Here is a 16,109-nt window from a genome sequence, read left to right as displayed (position 1 = left end):
CCACTTAGCAGCCCATTGTCTGTTCGGAAACAAAGGTGGTGTTGGAGCCGCAGCCCCGGGGTAGGGTGATCCTTCGTCCTCAGTGGCAATTAGGCCACTGAGCTCATTCTTGGTGGGCATCCACAGAACCCATTGCCGGGAGCCAGGAAGGGCCTGGAACAAGGCTCCACAGGTCCAGGAGCCCGAGGCTGGCCTGGCCCCCACCCGGCCAGGGAGAGACTTGGGCCCTCCTCAGGGTACAGCGTGGTCCTGAGGGGGCTCCAGCCTGAGGGGGAGACACAGAACCTGCCCTGGGGGGGCCCAGCCTGAGGGGTAGATGCAGAACCTGCCCTGGGGGGGCCCAGCCTGAGGGAGATGCAGAACCTGCCCTGGGGGGGCCCAGCCTGAGGGGGGGATGCAGAATCTGCCCTGGGGGGGCCCAGCCTGAGGGGGAGATACAGAACATGCCCTGGGGGGGCAGCCTGAGGGGGAGATGCAGAACCTGCCCTGGGGGGGCCAGCCTGAGGGGGAGATGCAGAACCTGCCCTGGGGGGGGCAGCCTGAGGGGGAGATGCAGAACCTGCCCTGGGGGGGCCCAGCCTGAGGGGGAGACGCAGAACCTGCCCTGGGGGGACCCAGTCTGAGAGGGGAGAGCTCTCCTGCGATTACTCCAGGCCCGAATGGGGGCAGCTCATTCCCTGGTCCGAAGGCTCCCCATGTCTGAGGTGAGCAGACACAGTCCTGACCCGAGGGAGCCCTGCACCCAAGCCTTTTCACACGCCCCATCTCTTCGGTGTAAAGATGACTCCTCTCCCAGGGTCCCTGAGAGGGTCTGGAGAAACAGTGACGTCAGCTCAGCTCTGATAAAAGGAGCTCCATGGTCTCGTCAAGGACCTGCAGGCTTTTCTGTGAACACCGGGCGGGGGTCTGAGCCTGGAATGGAGAGAGGGTGGAGCGGAGGTAAAGGGAGGAACTGCTTCCTCCCCAGCTCCCGAGAGGGGCTCCCAGAGGAGGCGCAAGGGGCGGCAGGCCAGCCAGGAAGAGCAGGACTGCACCAGGACCCCCTCAGGCAGGGCCACGTCCAGAGGAAGCGCGGCCCCCCACAGGCCCCGGATGGGCAGCAGTGCCACCCCAGACCCCGGCGGCTGTACCCTCACCCCCCAACAGGGGGATCACAGCCTGGTCTCGCGGCGCTCATGGTTCAGGCACTGCCAGGACACTGGCGTTTGCAGCTGGCCCTGCATGCGGAGCTCCCAGGGGTGGCCAGGTCCGTGGGACAGGGCAGGAGAGGGCGAGCCTGGCACAAGAGGGAGGCATGTGGGTGGCCTGGGCTCCTGGCCCACACACAGGCACAGGGAGGGAGTCAGGTTTTCCATTCTGGGGAAACTGGAAACTCCGTTTCCAGTCTGAGGGGGAAGAGCTCTCCTGGGATGATTCCAGGCCTGAATGGGGGCAACACATGCCCTGGTCCGAGGACTCCCCATATCCGAGGTGAGCAGCAGACCCTGACCTGAGGGAGCTCTGCACCCAAGCCTCCTGTGTGGGAAGGACTGCAAGGCCTTCCTGCTCAGAAGGGGCGCGATGTCACACCACTGCGAGGCTCTCCTCGCTTGGAGAAGGCCGCAAATGGGAACCTCGCAGGCTCTCTGGGAGGGACAGAGAGAGGGATTAATCCGACTTTACCTTGCTCCGTCCCTCCTGGGAAGTCTGGGGACCTCTGTGGAACTGCTCAGGGGGGAGGCTGAAAGGCAAGTCGCCAGCGCTCTTTCATTGAGGTTAGATACCAGGAAGGACTCTGGCAAGCCAGGACTGTCTTGGGGGAAGGAAGAAAACCCAGAGAACCTGGAGCCATATGGAAGGGCCAACTGTGAAACCCCGCCCCGCCCCCAGGAAGCTCCCCACGCCCACCCCAGGAGCTGAGTGCCCTAGTCTGAGGCAGGCCCGGGTTGCCAGCCAGGCCTCACTCTGGGCTCGAAGAAGAGAAGGCCCTGCCTTCCAGCTTGGAACAGAGTCAGGGGCCTGGGGAGGGGGCCAGTCCACGGGAGCCTCACCCTAGAGCCCTCCCACACACACAGCTCTCGCCCTGCTTGGGAACCCCACCTCCAAATCTCCCAGACCTTAGTCTTGAGGCCCAACTTGAAGGGGTAGAGAGTTTATCGACCTTCTTCCTTCCCTCCCAAATCACCAAGGCCTCCTCCAGCCCCAAACACTTGGGCCCTAAAGGTCCCTCAGCTCCTGACATCAACCTGCACGCCCATGGACCCATTTCTCTCCCTCTCTGGGCCTCAGTTTCCCCATGTCAGTAACCCTCAGGCCCCTTTGCCTCTGCTTAGGGTGTCTATTCCTATGAGGTCCCATCCAGCTCCCCTGACCCAGGAAGGCCTCACCCCCTCCGCGAAAGAGTGAAGTTAGCACCACAGCATGGAGGGGAAAGCGCGGCTCCAGGAAGGATATTTTGGCTCTCTACAGTGTGTGGCTGTCCGCAGCCAGGGATAAGGAGACCTGACCTTCCTCGGACACAGCTCAGGGCCACCCCGTCAGAGCCTCGCTACCACGCTGAGAGACACTGAGGTGCAAGCTGGGTGGCCCAGTGAGCGTCAGGACCGGGCCTGGAGCCAGGGCCTTGGGCAGCTCCCACTCTCCCTGCCAGGAGAGGAAGTCTTGGTGGGAGCCGGCCAGAGGCCACACAGAGGCCATTCCCCTGTGACTCCTCCTGCCCAGGCCTGTCCTTCTCCCCTGGCAGCCTGAGGAGCAGCGTCGGGCTCACAGCCCCCATGGCTATCAGCAGCCTGGCCCCATGGACAAGGAAAAGGAACAAAGAGGAGGAAATCCAAACAGCTTCCTCATTCCGGCCCCAGAGGCTGCTGGGAGTCAAGTACAGATGGAAAGAGGGAAACGAGAGGGAGAGACCCCAAGAAGAGGGCTGGGGAAATTCCCAGCACCCCCCAGTGCCTTCCACGCCAATCCCACACTTGACAACACTCATAGAACCATGTCTCCTCTCCAGAGATTGCTGAGAAGCCAGCATGCTCGGGGACGGGGTACAGACAGGTCCTGCCGAGGATCTGAGCAGCTTCAGGGTGGAGCTGCTCATGGGGGGAGGCTGAAAGACAGCCTGGGGGGTGGGGGACCCCTGGACTGTACCCACCCTTACTATGTAGCTGGAAGGTGCAGGATGGAGAATGAGCTGGGACCCAGGATACAGCTGACGTCCAAAAGATGCAGATGGATGCTGATGATGAAGGCCACATCTGCCCAGCTGAACCTACAGACCGCCCCAAGCATTAACTCTCCCCCCATCCAGGACAATGTCACCCACCCATCTCCACTTCCCACCCAGTGCCCAGGCAAGGTGTGCTCTGAGCAGATGATAGTCATGTGCTTGGTGAATTGTCAGGGTAATGGAGCCAGGCCCACGCTGGGGTAGAGACAGGACCTGGGAGGGGAGTACATGGCCACCTGCCCACCCCCATGGACAAGTGTCACATCAGGAGAGGCCCAGGAGCCCAAGCTGGAAGTCGGCATTCTGGGCTCCCAGCTGGGACCTTGGCTTGGCTGATGGGAGAGGAATCTAAAGGCTTCAGGGCTCCCAAAGACCCTCACCCCACCCCCAGACCCCTGTCCCTGCCCGTCAGCACCTTTCTGTTCACCCCACACACAGCAAGGCCCTCTCACCTGCGGGCACCTTCCCTGGCATGGGACAGAAGGGCCAGCTGAGGAGCTCACAGTTCCCCAGCCCTTACGTCACCCCCAAGGCACCCCCCCATGTTCAGCAAAACCACCCCTCAGAACTGCGCCCTCCTCTCGCCTTTCCTCACCGAGCCCCACCTGCTGCCCCACCCTCAGGTGGAATCCTCTGTCTTCCTCTATTCAGTTTCCTCCTACCTCCGTCCTGAGGGCCCTGCAGCAGGCTAGACACACCCCAGAGCCACCCACTAATGTTTTGTGTCTGGTTCCAAAATGGGCCCCACCCTTTGCCTCCTCCAGGCTGCGAGAGATGCGGGAACATCCCTGGGACTCCAGGGAACCTCCTCCCAGCTAGGGAAGGCAGGGGTAGGGGGAGCCTCCAGTGCCACCCCAGGGGACAGCCAGGTGCTCCCATCTCCAGGGACAGCTGACTCAGCCTTCCCTCTGCCCGCTCAGCAACCCCATTCTGACTGTTTCCAGGAACCCTCGGCCTGGGATGGACCCAAGGCACAGGACACCAACACCCAGGGGCACCCTTCCTTCCAGGCAGAGCCACATTAGTCCCAGGGCCCCTCCTCACAAAGGAGCAGGAGGCCCAAGCACCCTAGATGGGACCTAGGGCAGGAGCGCAGGGTGATAGGGCTGGGAACCAGTGGGTATGGTGAGGAGGAAGTCTGGGAAGGGAAGCCAGGCTGGAGGGAGGCACCTGTGGAAAATCTTGCTGCTTCCCAGGTGAAGAATCCAGCTTAACAGGCTCCCTCCTCCCCTCTCCCCTCCCTCCCCTCTCCCCTCCCTCCCCTCTCCCCTCCCTCCCCTCTCTCCTTCCTCCCCTCTCCCCTTCCCCTCCTCTGCCCTGGCAGAGGGAAGGTGTGGGGAGCTGAGAGGGGCAGCAACTCAGGCAGGTGCCCCTGGCATGCCTGGGACACATCCCCAACCCGACTTTTGGCCCTGCAGGCAGAAGAGGCGCTAGGCTAGGCTGTGGGGACCCTGGGACCTAGGGGAAGGGGGAGCCAGAGACTGAAGGCTCTCAGGCCATTTCCCACCTCCCAGAGCCCCAGAGCCCAGCCGATGTGCCTCCTCTGCTCTTCTGCCTCCATCCCCTGGGGAGTAGGTTGCTCCCTATTTGTACCTGCTCCTTAATGCTCGGAAGTAAGTTCCTCAAGGGGCAACGGGATGAAGCCCAAGCCCTGTGAGGGGGAGGCTCTGTCTTCTCCCTGCTCTGTAGGCCCAACTCAGTCCTCACGGCAAAGGCCAGCTCTTCCCCTCAGAACATGGACACCCTGTGATGTGGCGCTCACTGGGGGAGGGGGGAGGGGAGGCCATGTCTACCCCGTGGGAGCCCAAGATGTTCTGAGCATAGCCTGTCTCCTTCCTTCACCCCCTCTAATCCACCTGACACCCACTGCCAGGGGAGGGGGAGACAGCTTTGGCTCGTCCTGACACTGACTACTGAGCCCACCACACTATGAACCACCTGCTTGACCAACAAGGGAGGAGGACCGGGGAGGGAAGTGACTTGCCTAAGGCCACAAAGAGCCCAGCTTTGACTTCAGATTCTTTAATTTAGAGTTTAGAGCTCTTGTCATGACTTTTGTAGTGCCAGGATTCTGGTTAACTTGATGCCTGATCCTGGGGAGGTAAAGATTTGGAGCTGGAGAAATGTATCACACCCCATGTTAAGTAACGATACTCCAAGGGCCTCTGGCTCTGAGGTAGAAGGGAGCAGGGCCCCCAGGGAGTTTGCTCAATGGAGGGGAGTTTGCTCAAAGGAGGAGGGGAGAAGGATCATGGGAAAAGGACCAGGGAAGGAGGATCATGGGAAGGAGAACCAGGGAAGGAGGACCATGGAAAGAGGACGAGGGGAGGGGGATCACAGGAAGAGGACCAGGGGAGGGGGATCACGGGAAGAGGACCAGGGGAGGGGGAATCATGGGAAGAGGACCAGGGGAGGGGGATCATGGGAAGAGGACCAGGGGAGGGGGATCACGGGAAGAGGGCTAAGGGAGGGGGATCACGGGAAGAGGACCAGGGGAGGGGGATCATGGGAAGAGGACCAGGGGAGGGGGATCACGGGAAGAGGGCTAAGGGAGGGGGATCACGGGAAGAGGACCAGGGGAGGGGGATCATGGGAAGAGGGCTAAGGGAGGGGGATCACGGGAAGAGGACCAGGGGAGGGGGATCATGGGAAGAGGACCAGGGGAGGGGGATCACGGGAAGAGGGCTAAGGGAGGGGGATCACGGGAAGAGGACCAGGGGAGGGGGATCATGGGAAGAGGGCTAAGGGAGGGGGATCACGGGAAGAGGACCAGGGGAAGGGGATCATGGGAAGAGGACCAGGGGAGGGGGATCACGGGAAGAGGACCAGGGGAGGGGGATCATGGGAAGAGGACCAGGGGAGGGGGATCACGGGAAGAGGGCTAAGGGAGGGGGATCATGGGAAGAGGACCAGGGGAGGGGGAATCATGGGAAGAGGACCAGGGGAGGGGGATCATGGGAAGAGGGCTAAGGGAGGAGGATCATGGGAAGAGAACCAGGGGAGGGGGATCACGGGAAGAGGGCTAAGGGAGGAGGATCACGGGAAGAGGACCAGGGGAGGGGGATCACCGAACGGTTGCAATTCTTGTACCCTTGGGAGGTGAGACGGACCCAGCACCCCCCACTTCAAGAAGTCCACACTGGGGAAGGAGGTTGTCCATTCTATCCCAGGGCAAAACAGGAGGACAGGGAAGGACCATTCCTGGACAGTGCCTGGGCTCTGCGGAATGGCAGCTCCCTCCACTAACTCCTCCCTGCGGAGGCCTGCCTCACCCGGGAAGATGCCTCAATCCCCTCCTCGGGAGCAAACTCCCCTCCATTGAGCAAACTCCCTGGGGGCCCTGCTCCCTTCTACCTCAGAGCCAGAGGCCCTTGGAGTATCGTTACTTAACATGGGGTGTGATACATTTCTCCAGCTCCAAATCTTTACCTCCCCAGGATCAGGCATCAAGTTAACCAGAATCCTGGCACTACAAAGTCATGACAAGAGCTCTAAACTCTAAATTAAAGAATCTGAAGTCAAAGCTGGGCTCTTTGTGGCCTTAGGCAAGTCACTTCCCTTCTCTCAGTCTCGACCCCCTGTCTGCAAAATGAAGATACCAGGCTTACTTACTTGACAAAGTCTTCATAAGGATTAAACAAAATAGCCACAAAAGTAGCCAGCACGGTACTTTGCACATATTAGGGACTTCCTGAACGTTCAATGGCTTCCAGAACTGGCTGGGTAAAGACTGTACAGTGAGATATAACCCTCCCTTCCCTGTGCCAGGAAGAATAATGAAACCCTGAACAGGCCTGTGCCCTGATCTCTGGAACCTGTACCTTTGCCATGTGCCTGGCACGGCAAAAAGGACTGTGCAGAGGTGATTAAATTAAGGACCTGGAGATGGAGAGATTACCCTGGATTATCTAGTTGGGCTTGATGTAATCACAAGGGTCCTCATAAGCAGGAAACAGGAAAATCAGAGGAGACATGTAACCGACAGACAGTGAGGCAAAGTGATGCAGGGCCACGAGCCAATGAATGTGGGCAGCCTCCAGAAGCTGGAAAAGGCCAAGAAACAGATTCTCCCCTAGAGGCTCCAAAAGGAATGCAGCTCAGCCAATACCCTGATTTTAGCCCCCTACGACCCAATTCAGACTTCTCACCTCTAGCACTTTAAGATAATAAAGTTGGGATACTTTATACCACTGGGTTTGTAGTAATTTCTTACAGAAAACAAATGTATTCCCCTGGCCTACTGTGGCAGCCATTAGTGCTAGCCACTCTCACTTGTGTTAGAATTATCTGGTAGTGAATCTGCTCCCCTCCTGGAATCATAATACTTTACAGTTAAAAGATGGCTTTCTGTTTATCTCTGGACCCACCACAAGGTTTAACTAGGTGCTTTGTATACAACAGGTGCCCAACTGATGCTTTATGAATGGATGCAGGCAGTGAGAGTCCAAATTTGGACTTCATTCAGAACCCATTCATTGCGTTCAGTATGTGTCAGTTGCTGGGCTGGGTGCTGAGAATTCAGATCTGAGTCAGCCAAGCCCTGCCCTTACTGAGGGCCAGCCAGCCGGGAGAGACAGGTACACAGACAGTTCATTACTGTACAATGCTATTTGTGCAGGGATAAAGGTGTGTGTGCACAAGCACCTTGGGAGGACAGAGGAGGGAGCGACTCACTTAGACACGCTGTGGAGAATGCTTTCACAGGGAGGGACAGCAAAGCTGGGTTTCAAAGCCAGGGCAGGGCTTGGCCACACAGAGAAAACGAGGCAGGAGATCAGTGGGGGAGGTAGGAAAGCCCTGGTTGTGTTTGGGGAACACCAGGCTTCTAGCTGGATCAACATTTCCAAGGGGGTGGCAAAAGGAGTGCTACAGGAAATGGGCCTTGTAAGGAAAGCAGTTGAGCACCTACTGTGTGCTCTGGGGTTTGGTGATTTGAGCAATAGCTTTGCTCAAATGGAGTGGGCAGTCTATCAGGAAAGATGAGCAATAAACAAACCAGGGACTTTTACATTCTCCAGGGAAATACAAAGGGGTATGTGAGAGCTTCAAGAGGATAGGAAGGCCTCTCCTAGGTGACACTTAAGGGGGGAACTGAATTAAGGAAGGAGCCAGTTGGGCACAGAGAAGGGTAGTTCAGGCCAAGGGAATAGCCAGCGCAAAGACTCCGAGACCCAAACAAGGTTTTTCTCTTGGAGGGACAGCACGATGGAACACAGTGGTTAGACTGGAGGGAGCCAGGGGGAGAGCAGGGCCACATACGGTCAGAGGGAGGCAAAGCCAGCCCTTAGAGCCCCAGTGTCATCCCCGAGGCACCAGAGCTGGCCCAGTTCTTCCAGATACTGACTGCACTGAGCTGGGGTGAAGCTTGGACACTAGGGCTTGGGTTAGTACGTCAGGGCTGAGAGCCAAGGCACAGAGCAGGGCAAAGTACACCCCTTCCAAACAGTTTTTGTTTGCTGGTTTTGCAGACTTCCCAGAGCCTTTGACAAAGTGAACTTTCCGAGAGAAGATTAAATGCTTAGCACTTAGGTTTCCCAAACCTGTTCCACCATGAAGCCACTTCTAGGAGTAACTCACTGCACCAGGGGTTCCTTGGAACCCTATTTTGGTAACCTCTGGGCCGATTCCTAGAGCCTGTAAGTGGGTGGAGCGGCTGGAACAGAGGTTGGAAAGAGAGCTGACCAGGAAGATCACTCAAAAGGATTTGGACTTTATCATGTAGCAATAGAGGTCACCCAAGCACTGCTGTGCTCCACGCTGTTTAATTTTGAATGCATCTTTATACGGTTTTTTAATTTGACAGTACGGATTATATTATTAATCTCTTCAATGGCTCAATTTCCCAGTTAATAATATAGCACCTCCCTCTCTTTGCTGTTATGTGTTAGACGTTTTCCAGGATTGAAAAAAAAATCTTGTAAACGTCTTGAAAAGTTCTACTATTTTTTGCATCCATCAATTATGAAAAAGAAAAACTATTTCCTCTACCCTTTCACCAGCACTAGGTATCATCAGGTGTTTTTTTCCCAATGTTTGTCTTTTTGACAGTTGAAAATAGCCTCTCTATTGTTTCAGTTTCCAGTTCTTTAATTATGAGTGAGATTGACCATCTTTGCCTACATTTTTTGGCCACTTTCCTTCCAGTGTCTTAGGAACTGACTGTTCCTATTTATTTATAATCCCCTTTTCCTTACTCACCTGTGTGAGCTTTTGGTAATTGTAGGAATGAGGCCTGCATCACATGCCCTGCAAAGCTGTTGTTGTCCCATAAGTCACCAGTGCCCCAACCTTGTTTCTGGTCTTTTTCTACGTAGATGGTTTTCATTTAGGTTACTTTTTTTTTTTTTTTATGCATACTGTATGGCAGGGGTCACAGTTCATTCTTTTCCATGAGAGTATCCCCTAACTGCAGCACTATTTGTTGACATTTTTGTTTTGTTTGTTTTTTCTTTCTTTCTTTGGTTGTTGTTTGTCTTGGGGGGCAGTGCATGGGCTGGGAATCGAACCCGGGTCTCCCACATGTCAAACGAGAATTCTACCTCTGAACTCCCCTTGCACCCCCTCATTTGGGTTACATGTTGTTAATTGCTTCCCTCTTGCTTCTGAGCCTCATGGTTTGAGGAGGGGCCTGGCTACGGTTGAGAAAGCCCACTTTGGGGGCAACATGGAGGCTGGATGAAGGACAAAAGCCAGCGCTGGGGCTGAGGCGATGGCCTGAGAGAGAGGCTGTGAGGATGAGAACAGGACAGTGGCACCCAGGATGACAGGGACGATGTCGCAAGTCTCTGAATGAGCAGGGGGGCGGGTGATGATAAAACTGACCAGGGTGGAGAAGTCAAAGGGGAAAGCAGGAGGGTAACGACTCACCTCCCTCAAGGCATTTATCACCCTGCATTGTCCTAGGCTGTTACCTGCCTCTTTGTCAAGACATGGAGCAGAGACCCTGCCTCCTTTTTTGCCCCCAGAAGTGAACCTAGCAGATAACACTCAATAACTGTTGAGTGAATGAATGCATGCAGGCATGAATGACCTGGGTTCAAGATACCTCTGCCCAGGTAGAGATGTCAGGAGGTGGAATGGTGGCGGCGGGGGTGGGGGGGGTGCTTCAAAACGGAAGGGACTGGTTAAAACAGCATGGTACTGGCACAAAGACAGAAGCACTGACCAATGGAATCGAATCAAGAGTGCAAAAATAGATCACCAAATCTATGGTCAACTGATTTTTGACAAGGACCCCAAATCCTCTGAACTGGGACAACAGTCTATTCAATAATTGGGCATGGAAGAACTGGATATCAATAGCCAAAAAAATGAAAGAGGACCCCTATCTTACAACCTACACAAAAATTAACTCAAAGTGGATCAAACCCTAAATATAAGAACTAGCACCATAAAACTTCTACAGGAAAATGTAGGGAAATATCTTCAAGACCTAGTAATAGGAAGTAGCTTCCAAAGCATGACACCCAAACCACAAGCAACAAAAGAAAAAATAGATAAATGGGGACTCCTCAAAATCGAATGCCTCTGCACCTCAAAATACTTTGTTAAAAAAGTGAAGAGGCAGGCAACTTAATGGGAGAAAATATTTGGAAATGACATATAGGACAAAGGTTTGATTTCCTGTATATACAAATAAATCATACAACTCAACAACAAAAGAACAAACAACCCAATTATAAAATAGGCTAAAGATATGAATAGGCATTTTTCTGAAGAGCAAATACAAATGATTCAAAAGCACACGAAGAGATGCTCCTTTTCATTGGCTATAAGGGAAATGCAGATCAAGACTACAATGAGAAACCACCTCACACCTATAAGAATGGCTGCTATTAAACAAACAGGAAACTATAAATGTTGGAGAGGATGTGGAGAAACTGGGTCACTTATGCACTGCTGGTGGAAATGCATAATGGTGCAGCCACTATGGAAGACTGTTTGGCGGTTCCTTAGGTACTAAACACTGAGTTGCCCTATGACCCAGCAATAGTGCTACTTGGTATATACCCAGAAGAGCTGAAAGCAACGACACAAACAGGTATTTGCACACTGATGTTCATAGCAGCATTATTCACAATCGCCAAAAACTGGAAACAAATCAAATGCCCATCAACAGACGAGTGGATCAACAAAATGTGGTACATACATACGATGGAATATTACGCAGCAGTAAGACAAAATGACGTCCTGAAGCACATGACAAGATGGATGAGCCTTGAGGACACAATGCTGAGTGAAATTAGCCAGACACAAAAGGATAGATAATGTATGATTCCACTTTTATGACCAGCATACAGGTATAATCAGAGGCTTATAATACAGAATATAGGGGATTTAGAGATACATAGAAGCTAGAGATGGGCGAACTGTTAGCTACTGAGGTTGAACTCCAATGTAAGGAATAGATAGAGACAAAAGGGTCTAGAAGTAGTAGTTTAACATATTGAAAAACCAACAACAAAAACCGAAGGGACTTCGTCCTCCTTAATCCCACCACCCCCAAGTGGTTGACGGAATCCACCACATCTCAACCTGAGCAAGCTGGACCTGGCTGGGTTCACCAACCTGCCACAGGAGAAGCCCGTAGCCCTCTGTAGCAGAAGACAAAGGGCTGCAGCAGGTCTGAGAGCTCTAGAACCCCAGGACGACAACTAAGAGGGCCCCTGGGTTGCAGAGGGCTGAAGAACGTGGCTGAAACCAGGCGAGGAAGCACCCCACCTAGCGCAAGTGGGGAGCCAGTGCTGTCAGGAGCCAGATAGAGGCCTTGCCGTGGAACTTTCTAGAAAGCCCAGTTGGCCCTGCCAGGCCCCAGTGGCCCAGAGGAAGACCTCCAGGACACGTTAGGCTGGCCAGTCACATTTCTGGGGGTGGTTTCCAGGTCACCAGCCGGAGACACAGGGCTGGAAACGTTGACCTGTTACCTGACCCAGGAAGCTGGAGAAGGGGAGTAAAAGGACACTGTGGGGCTTCCACCCCATAAGCTCTTCTCTTCACACCCCTATGCTTGGTGGCCCCCAAGGTGGAAGTCAGAATGCTTCCCATATGACTGCAGGTCGCCGCTGCTTTCCAAGAACAAGCCGTATTAAATCCTGTCCATATCCGGGCGCCAGCTGGAGCCTCAAATCTGTGACAGGGGCGCCCTCTGCTGGCCACCCTGGGACACGCGCCACTGTCTGCAACCCGGGGTAAACGCCGCCGGGGATTGAAAGAGGGAGGCAGGGACTGCACCCGCGACAACCCGTCTCTACCCTCTCCCCTCCTCCTCTTAGGGCCTTGCTCCACCGCTTACGGCTTCTCCGCTTATGGCTCCTCCTCACCAACTTCAGCTCCTCCCCCTCGAGTTCCATCGTCCCCACCGCACCAGGGGCCCAGGTTGGGCCAAGACCTCCCACAGTTCATTGCGTCCATTCCCCTGCCTCTAGGCCAACGGTCAGAAGCTGGCTTGAGCACGAGGGTCCCTGAGGCAGGACACCCTCCACTGCGTGGGGACCCTCCTTCCTGCCCCGGACTCCTTAAGAGTTCCTGGCGTAGGGTGCCACCCCCTCAGCACCCAGATGCGCCTCTCTTGGTATATGAGTGTGTCCCATGCGTGTGTGTGTGTCTGTGTCTGTGTGTGTGTGTGCACGCGCATGCGAGCGCCCCCAAAGGCTAAGGCCCGGTCTCTTAGGGGACTCCGCAGGGGCCTGGGCGGGGCCCCTTCTGGCGCCGCCGCGGATCAGGAGGAAGCGCGTGCTCGGCCGGCAGAGGGCAGCACTGAGCTGCTCGGGCCCCGCCGGCGACCGACCGGGAGAAGTCCCGGCTCCAGGCGTCCCAGGCCGCCGGAGCCAGAGGGGGCGATCGAGAATGCGCGCTCTGGGAGTCCCTGCAGGTAAAGCCACAAGCATCCAAAATGCTGGTGAGGGCTGTGAAAGAAAGCAAGGACAATCCCACATGCAGGCTGGTGGTTATGCCAAGGGGAGTGCCGGGAAGAGGACGTGCCCAGGGTAAAAGTTTTCAAAATTGGGGGGTGCATCACAGGGGTTTGTTGTCTGTCCTTAAATCGTATACATATTTTGTAAATAGAGTTGTGCAAAGTTGAACCGAGGAGTGTCCTAGTTCTGCCCCAGAACTCATGGATGGGGGAGGGGGCCTCAGAGCACCCCTGGGTTCCAGCCCGGCCTTGGGGATCTTCTCCTCCTGGGGCCCCTGCAGCCCCCTCCAGGGGCGCACACATTCACACACTCACAGACTTATGCATCCTCACACACATTCATATGCTCACTTACATTCACATGCACACTCACAGACTCCCACCTCACACACACAGTTCACACGCACATCCACGGACTGACAGGCTCACACCCATCCACTCACACATTCACGTGGGCTCGCAGACACACACTAATATACATTCACACACTCACAGCCTTTCACATGCTCACACACTTTCACACTTATTCACACACACTTGTACACATCCACACTCTTGCTCTCACACTCGTGCACATTCATCACACTCATACACTTTCACACACAAAGACTGCACCCCACACACCCATGAACCTTGCATCCTCACCTGGGGGGAGAAACTGCTTGCACCTCCCTGATCCCAGGAGAGGTTTCTGGAATATTCCCAGGAGACTCCCCACCACCATCAATCCCAGGAGGAGGGATACGTCTCAGCCTGGAGGAAGCAGCAGGGGCCAGGGCAGTCTGATCCTGCTTTGTGAGCCTGCAGACCCCAGAGGCAGCCCTCAGGTTCCCCACCCATCCAGTGGCTCCTGGGGACATGACAGGGGACAGACAGGGCCTGCTCTTGGGGAGCTCAGCCTCCAGGGGAGACAGCCGGGCCTCGCAAGCCGACTGACCAGGGCATCACAGAGGCCTGGGCAGCTTGGATCGTGGGAGCACCTGGGCAGCGTCCCCTATGCGGCCCCAAGAGGCAGGACAGCTGGGGAAGGGGCCTGTACAAGTAGGAGTCAAGGCAGACACTGGCCTTTCAGACAGTGTGACTGGCACATGCCAAGGCCAGGAGGCACCCAGGGCCCGGTCCCTTTGGGGAAGAGTGAGGCATCCTGGGTGAGAGGAGTTGGCCGAGGAGGCAGATATGGGCACTAAACCAGGAGAGGGTGGCAGGGTCCAGGCTGGGAAAGGCCTGGAACACCAGACTGAGGAAGCCGGCCTTTATCTTGACAGCCATGGAGCACCCTGGTCAGCCATGCATCACGGGAGAGGACAAAGCTGCTTGCAGAGGCCAGAGCCCCAGGACCAGCAGGTTGTCATCAGCCCTTCCCGGGAGAGAAACTGGCCCAGAAACCCCATCCGCTGGTCCTGGGGACGCCCCTACAGGCGCAGCCCTGTCCTTCCTAAATGGTCACAATGGGGTCCCTATCAACGACAGAGGGTCTGTGCACACAAAGGGTCAGAAACAAACACACAGCAACTAAAGACCTGGGATGCTTCGGGAAAAGCCGCCAGCTTCTCCCAAACAGCCTGCCCCAGCCAAGCCCAGCTGCTGTAGTCGAGCGAGCGAGGGGGTACTGGGAGAAGGGAGTGCACTGCAGGAGGGAGCAAGGACAGGGACAGCTGGGAGAAGCGCTGCCTCCTGGCTCCCCAGCTAGGGCCCATCCCTGGATGAGGGAGTGGAGCTACTTGAGTGCTTGCATTCCAGCAGCCCAGCCCTTCCAGCCTGTTCCCACCGGTTCCCACGACTTCCCAGACTGCTCTGCACCTGGCTCTCAGTGCCAATTCCCAGAATCCTTCGGGGTTCAGACTCCAACTACAGGGACCCTAGTCCAGATGTCCAGCAGCCCACCTCCCCTGAGGGCAGCTGCTTTCCCCCAGTACACACGGGGGCACGTGCACAAGTACACGTACACACGCACACACATACTGAAACATCCTCGTTCCCAGGCCACCACCAAAGAGCAGGGCCCTTGGGGGGCGAAGGCACTTTCTCTCACTGCAACCAGCAACACCTCAAGACAAAATGCTGCCCTCTTGCCACAAGGCCCTGGACAGAGCAGGAAGGAGGGCAAAGTCCCCAGAGGTCCCCGGGAAACAGGGTTCCCCCAGAACACCAGACCTAGGGTTCGGCCAAAGAAAGCCTGAGGAGGCGGCGCTGACCCCAAGGCAGAGCGAAGCTGAGGGGACCCCTCGCAGTGGAGGCTGCGCCCCATGCCCAGGGCCTGGCAACTGGGCTCGTCCCTCAGCCTCTCATCCTACGGGTCCCAGCATTGCCCTTTGCGACTTTCCCAGCGGGACTGAATTCCCACGCCCACCCTGGGCCCGGGGCCAAGGCCCATTTGTTCCCACCAAGGCCTGGGAAGTGACTTCAGCAGCCCAAGCTGCCCTGGGCCGTCCCTCCCTTGCTGCAGAGTTCCCAGGAAACAGCTGGGCCCTGCGTGCTGCCGGGGCATGACAGAGGGGACCAGCCCAGGCCCTGCAGGCTGAGCTCAAGACTGCTAAGGCCTCAGAACCCCCAACAGTGAGGCAAGGGGGTGCCTGTGGCTGGTCCCCTAACTACAAGGCCGGCTCCATCAGCAGCCCCGGGAGGAAGGGACTGAGCAGCAGGCAGAGCTCCATACTCCCAGACTTGGGGCTCTTCCCTGTGCCCAGGAGCTTCCCCTGACCTGCAGAGGACGGCTGGGAAGCTGCAGAGCCGGGTGGGTTTGGGGGTGGGGGTGGGGGTGGGAGGCCCCAGTACTGCCCATGTCAGGTCCCAGAGCGCTTTCTCAGTCTCAAGATTGCATTCGACCCATCAAGAACCTAGGGAGCTGCCCGGGAGGGGTGGGGCTGGGGACTCCTGTTCCCATCTTACAGATGAGGAAACTAGGAGAGGAAGTGGTTTGTGGGAGCAATTTCGCCATGAGTGGGCAGCAGGGACTAACCTTGACCAACCCACAGGTAGATGCCTTCTGGGTCC

The 16,109-nt window shown here is 56.2% G+C and overlaps 1 long non-coding RNA gene across 5 annotated transcripts; it reads right to left on the bottom strand.

The window, feature by feature from the left end:
• Positions 1 to 4: 4 nt before the first annotated feature.
• Positions 5 to 5,170, bottom strand: LOC143687430 (uncharacterized). Of its 5 annotated transcripts, XR_013177527.1 has the most exons (6): positions 3,655 to 4,448; positions 3,128 to 3,244; positions 1,663 to 1,720; positions 1,131 to 1,276; positions 600 to 912; positions 5 to 363 (listed from the first exon to the last, which is right to left on the bottom strand). It is a non-coding gene; the product is annotated as an uncharacterized LOC143687430 (long non-coding RNA). The 5 variants fall into 5 exon arrangements; XR_013177526.1 differs by lacking the exons at positions 5 to 363; positions 3,655 to 4,448 and adding an exon at positions 4,796 to 5,170 and having other exon boundaries at positions 495 to 912; XR_013177525.1 differs by lacking the exon at positions 5 to 363 and having other exon boundaries at positions 495 to 912.
• Between the last annotated feature and the right edge of the window lie 10,939 nt (positions 5,171 to 16,109).

This window comes from Tamandua tetradactyla, chromosome 6 (genome assembly GCF_023851605.1).
Source record: "Tamandua tetradactyla isolate mTamTet1 chromosome 6, mTamTet1.pri, whole genome shotgun sequence".
Lineage (NCBI taxonomy): Eukaryota > Metazoa > Chordata > Mammalia > Pilosa > Myrmecophagidae > Tamandua > Tamandua tetradactyla.
The sequence above is the reverse complement of the archived record's forward strand: the minus strand, read 5'-3'. Positions and strand labels throughout refer to the sequence as shown.